The sequence below is a fragment of the Rutidosis leptorrhynchoides genome, chromosome 4 (genome assembly GCF_046630445.1).
Source record: "Rutidosis leptorrhynchoides isolate AG116_Rl617_1_P2 chromosome 4, CSIRO_AGI_Rlap_v1, whole genome shotgun sequence".
In the NCBI taxonomy this organism is placed as follows: domain Eukaryota; kingdom Viridiplantae; phylum Streptophyta; class Magnoliopsida; order Asterales; family Asteraceae; genus Rutidosis; species Rutidosis leptorrhynchoides.
The window spans coordinates 209,858,333-209,865,066 of record NC_092336.1 but is presented as its reverse complement, the minus strand read 5'-3'; positions in this window follow the sequence as shown (position 1 = coordinate 209,865,066).

The following is a 6,734-nucleotide window of genomic DNA, read 5'->3' as shown; positions in this document are numbered from 1 at the left end:
TACATCGCGGGGTTCTGACCTCTATATGATACATTTTACAAACATTGCATTCGTTTTTAAAAGACAAACTTTCATCACATCGAAAGTTGACAGGTATGCATACCATTTCAGAATATATCTAATCTATAATTGACTTAATAATAATCTTGTTGATCTCAATGACTCGAATGCAACGTCTTTTGAAATATGCCATGAATGACTCCAAGTAATATCTCTAAAATGAGCAAATGCACAGCGAAAGATTTCTTTCATACCTGAGAATAAACATGCTTTAAAGTGTCAACCAAAAGGTTGGTGAGTTCATTAGTTTATCATAAACAATCATTTCCATTATTTTGATAGACCACAAGATTTCATCTTCATTTTCATAAACATACATCTCATATCAGGCATTTCGCAAACTGCATAGAGATAAAAATCATTCATATGGTGAACACCTGGTAACCGACCTTAACAAGATGCATATAGAATATCCCCATCATTCCGGGACACCCATCAGACATGATAAACTCGAAGTACTAAAGCATTCCAAATTCTTAGGCTACCAAGCTAAAAAGGGGCATATTTAGTTTAATAATTCAACCATAGAATGTAGTTTCGATTACTTGTGTCTATTTCGTAAAACAGTTATAAAAGCAGCGCATGTATTCTCAGTCCCAAAAATATATATTGCAAAAGCATTTAAAAAGGGAGTAATGAAACTCACTATACTGTATTTTGTAGTAAAAATACATATGACGTCATTGAACAAATGTAGGGTTGGCCTCAGATTCACGAACCTATATCAATTGTATATTTATTAACACATAAAATGGAAATCACATAATTTCATTTATTAATATATATTATTTATATATTTGTAGTTATATAGAATTTAAACTAAATTCCATTTAAAAACGTATATTTATATAATATCTTAAATTATATGTTGTATATACTTATTTTGTATATGTATTTAAAATGATTAATATCTATACATTTAGTTATATATATAGAATATCATTAGTTTGCTATATGTATGTATTTATATAAATAATGTTATTATTTTTGATATATGGTTATATGACATATTAATATAATTCTAGTATATGTAATATGTATATTTGTAACATCCCAATTATTTAAGGTATTATTTTATGTGAATTTTATTGCTAAGAAATTAAATGGTAAAGGTTATTTTATTTTAGAATAGGCAAGAGTTAAGTTTGTTGGTTAAGTTAGGAAGGACTAATGGTGCAATATTAGATTTAAGGACTTCCCTAATTAGAAATATGGTGGGGAGGGTAGAAAGTGTAAATAAGCCAAAGTCATTTTAATAAAAGAAAAATTAATACCGATAATTCATTTCATCAGTTGTAAAAATATACAGAGAGTTTATATGTGTGTGTGTGTGTATCGACATTGGCAAGGGGAAGAGGAGGATCCATCAATTGTTAAAATTATAACCATGCAAGCTTGAATTAGTGAAATATAAGACATCTCAATCACCCTAGCAAGCTTTAATCTTCCAATTTCATCTTCTTTGTGCACAATTAGGGTTCTTGAACTCTAAAAGACAAGGTATGAGTTTTATGTCTAAGTATTGCTAATATTGAGTATTTATGATGAGCTTTATGCTTAGAAGTTGTTGATTTGTTGAATTGTGCACATTTGTATGAGTTAGAATGAATTTGTTAATGATTTTGGAAGTAGATTCATGTATGAACTTGCATTATGGATTTATGGTATGAATATGGTGATTTTGGTGATGTTATAGCTTAATTTCTAGTCATGCACACCAAGTGTTTGTTAAAATGCCTCAATGAAAAGTTTATGTGTTCTAACTAGTAATTTTGAAGAAGAATGTTTGTGTATAAATTGTTGTTGTTGTTATAAGTTATGAAATTTGGATAGTTGATGATTTAGGGTTACTTGTAATGGAAATGGAATTATGCACATTTTGATGTTTAAAGGAGGATTTGAAGAAATTGCATGTTATGTCCATAAGAAATGAACTAGAGGTTTAAATGTTTAAAGAAATGATGTTGAATTGATAATGTTGTTGTTTTAGAAAAGATGAGATCAAAGGCTATATGTGTGTTTGTTGTAATTAGGGGGTTAAGTAAATGTGTAAGTATATGAAGATGTGAAAATTTATGAAAGTTGTGATTTTTAATTGAGTTGTATGATTAATGGGATTAGCTCATGTATAGGTGCTAATCAAGGTAAAGAGGCTACAATTGATCAAGGAAATTCGTTTAAGCAAGGTGAGTTTATAGGGGGTAAAATGGGTGGGTCAAGAGTGGCTTAGTGTTCTCGGATTGCATCCGTGCAAGAGAGTAACGACTAAGCGCACTAGTTGTGTAGCTTAGATAGAATTATTAGGTTCGCCTAATAATTGTATCTATGGTTGGTGTTTAGCTTAGGCAAGGTTATTACATTGCTAGTAATCTTGTCTATGGTATGTTTTAGCTTAGACACATTAAGTGTCTATGTATGATATGACTATGAAATGTGATTATGATAGCTTAGGCATATGAGTATGCCTATGGTTAGCTTAGGCATGATTACTAGGGTCGGACTAGTAAGTCATGTCTATGGTAAGAAAGAATCGGATCCGAAAGTAAGCAAGCAACCGTTAGGTTGAAGGATAAGTATTGTGATCTTATGCCCAATGTTTTATGTTTTAAATTACTTGCCTATAACTCACTAAGTGTAAAAGCTTACCCCCCGTGTTGTTTCATGTTTTAGGAACTAAAGGTCATCGGGAAGGGAAAGAACCCGTTTGAAGTGTTAGCGGAGCATTGGCACTAGAGTAAGTGGTATTGCAAGTCTCTTTTGTAATCAAGCTCTATGGTTACCGCTTATCAACGCCAAGTATTTTGAATGTGTCATTTATGTTTTTGTCTAACCTTTGGGACCAAATGATGATTTGAAATGTGAAAACATGTCTTCGATGTATAATTGATGTTTGTGATGTTTAATGATGTTTAGAAACTGGTTTACTAAATCTGGTTCATGTATATTGATGATACAAAGGATTTCGGTTGTTGAAATTGTAAAACTTGTGGCTTTGATAAATTGTTACAGATCAGATTCAGGACACGTGTTGTGTCGCGCCGCGGAAAAGGGCTCCGCGCCGCGACAATGGTCACATTTTGGTAACAGAACTTGGGTTAAGAAGGGTTATTTTTCCAGTTTAAGGTCGCGCCGCGACAAAGCAGGCCGCGCCGCGGCATATGCCTTGTCTGGGCAATGACTTGATTTTAAAAAAAAAAAAAATTTTTTTACTCGTTCTAAGGCGTTAAAAGTTGGTATCAGAGCTGTGGTTTAAGGGACTTGGATAACCCACGATAGGGATTATCTAGGCTTAAACCATTGTTGTGAAAGGATAAGCGGTTTAGGACTTGCATGAATGTTAAGGTCGTATAGTTGTGCGATGCTCCATAGGGTAGAGTCATTGACGAGACTTGTAGTATAATGATTGAGATCATGGTTGGTTTATGTATGGAGTTTAATACTCGTTAGTCATGAGTCATAGTAGATTAAATGCGTAATGAGATAGTGTAATAACAACAGGCCATTGTTATTACTTCATTTTGGTACACATGAACGCCTACTATGGTCATGGTGAATCGAGTTAGGAATTCTTTCGATTTGTTTGGTTATGATGATGATGATGTAGGTATTTGAACTAACGGGTTGAATGTAATTTTCAGAATGGCTATTGTATCACCGAATAGAGGTAATGAGGAGGACGACGAGTACGTCCACACCCCATCGATGGAGTCTATTGAAGACTCTCAAAATGAATCCGAAGAAGTTAACATGCCAAATGACATTTCGGGGCAAATAGGGCAAGCCTTGATACGTTATACCCCAACCTTGTTAGAGAAGATAAAGACGTTGATAAATGATCAATTAGACGAGAAGTTAAAGACTCTCATGACCAATAATCCTACCCTAAGAGGAGAAGGGGGGAGTGGGGCAAGACAAGAAGAAGTAGAAGTCCCGAGAAGAAAGGATGATCGTTTCGAGTATAAGAATTTTGCTAATTGCCATCCCCCGTAGTTCCATGGTAAGGTTGACCCAATTGTTAGTCAAAGGTGGATCGATGAGATTGAGGAAACTTTTATATTGTGTGAATGCCCCGAGCATTTAAAGGTAATTTATGCGGCTCATCAAATGAAGGGTAGTGGTTTTGAATGGTGGAATTTCATAGTTAAGTCTCATGGGCGAGACGTAGCTACAAGTTTTTCATGGGATAAGTTTCGTGAAATGTTTATGACTCAATTTGCTCCACCCGCTGAAGTTAGTAGGTTGAAATCCGAGTTTATGAATATAGAGCATGGAATTAAATCGGTGACCGAGTTTAATGCCGAGTTCAATGATAAGTCTCGTTTTTGTTCGGACTTTGTGTCAAGTCCTAAGTTGATGATGGATCACTATCATAGAAGTTGAAATAGCGGATAACAAGACTGTCATGGTGTATAGTATTATTAAAGGGTGTGAAATTATTTTGGATGATGAAAAGTTTGTCTTTGATTTAATACCCATGCATATGGGGGAATTTCAAGTAATTGTGGGCATGGATTGGTTAGATGACAACGAAGGGATAATTTTGTGCCGTAAGAAGACTGTGTTAGTTCAATCACCAAGTGGGAAAGTTATATGGATTTATGGGGAACGGGCTAGGCGTGCTATTCCTATATGCACGTATGCTAGGGCTAAAAGATTTTTGTCTCATGGGTGTTGTGCGTTTTTGGCACATGTGGTTGATAATTCGAAAAAGGTTGTTGAATTAAGTGATGTACCTATTGTTAATGAGTTTCCGGATGTGTTTCCAAATGAGTTGCCCGGTATACCTCCCGAGCGAGAGGTAGAGTTTAGAATAGATTTGATACCCGGGGCCACGCCAATTGCCAAAGCTCCCTATCGATTAGCCCCGTCGGAAATGAGAGAAATGATGACTCATCTACAAGATTTGATAGATAAAGGTTTTATACGTCCTAGTAGTTCGCCTTGGGGAGCTCCGGTTTTGTTTGTGAAAAGGAAGGATGGGACAATGAGAATGTGTATAGATTATCGGGAATTGAATAAGGTCACTATTAAGAATAAGTATCCATTGCCAAGGATAGATGATTTGTTTGATCAATTACAAGGTGCAAGCTTCTTTTCAAAGATAGATTTAAGGTCGGGTTACCATCAATTGAAAGTGAGGAAAGAAGATGTCCCTAAAACGGCTTTTCGTACGAGGTATGGTCATTATGAATTTGTGGTTATGCCGTTTGGGTTAACAAATGCACCGACCGCGTTTATGGATTTGATGAATAGGGTTTGTCGACCGATGCTTGATAGGTTTGTGATTGTATTTATTGATGATATTTTGGTGTATTCTAAGAGTGAAGAGGAACATGCGGTGCATTTAAGGCAAGTATTAGCGACTTTAAGAAAAGAAAGGTTGTTTGCTAAGTTCTCTAAATGTGAGTTTTGGCTTCGCGAAGTTCAATTTTTGGGATATGTCATTAATGAGAAGGGTATTTGTGTCGATCCGGTAAAGATTGAGGCGATAATGAGATGGGAACCACCTACGAATCCCACCGAGGTTAGAAGTTTTCTAGGCTTAGCGGGGTATTATCGACGGTTTATACAAGATTTTTCTAGAATAGCCACCCCTCTCACCAAGTTGACTCGTAAAAGTGTGTTATGGAGATGGGAAGAAAAGCAAGAACAAGCGTTACAACTCCTTAAGGAGAAACTTGTTCAAGCTCCTATATTAGTTTTACCGGAAGGGAATGAGAACATGACGGTTTATTGTGATGCTTCTAAGAAAGGTTTAGGGTGTGTATTGATGCAAAATGGGAAGGTCATAGCTTATGCTTCCCGACAATTGAAGGAACACGAAAAACGTTATCCCACGCATGATTTAGAATTAACGGCCGTAGTTTTTGCTTTAAAGATTTGGCGTCATTATCTTTATGGTGTTAAGTTCTCCATTTATACCGATCATAAGAACTTAAAGTATTTATTTGATCAAAGGGATTTGAATGATAGGCAAAGGAGAGGTCTCGATTTGGTGAAAGATTATGATTGTGAGATTTTGTATCACCCCAGAAAAGCTAATGTGGTGGCGGATGCTCTTAATAGGAAGTCGAGTCACCAACCGATTAAGATAACGAGTTTAGTTATGGTAATATCACCTCAAATATTTGATAGTATTCGAGTTGCACAAAGTGAAGCATTATGCCCCGAAAACGTGAGAAAAGAAAGGATCAAGGGTCAAGTTGATGATTTTGTGTTAGATTCTCGTGGTTTAAGGCTTAGATATGGGAGAATTTGGGTACCTTTGCAAAGTAGTGTTAGAAGTGAGCTCCTTGACTTAGCTCACAAATCTAAGTATTCGATTCACCCCGGTGCTACGAAAATGTATAGAGATCTGAAGAAAGACTATTGGTGGCCGGGAATGAAGAGGGATATAGTTAAGTATGTGTACAAATGTCTTACTTGTCTTCAAGTGAAAGCCGACCATCAAATGCCTTACGGTAAGATGCAACCATTAGAAGTACTGGTTTGGAAATGGGAACACATTACAATGGATTTAGTGACTAAGTTGCCTAAGACCCCTCGACAACACGATGCAATTTGGGTTATTGTTGATAGATTGACTAAAAGTGCATTATTTTTGGCAATAAGAGAAGCTTCATCATCGGAAGCAATGTCTAAGTTGTATATGAAAGAAGTTGTTGCAAGGCATG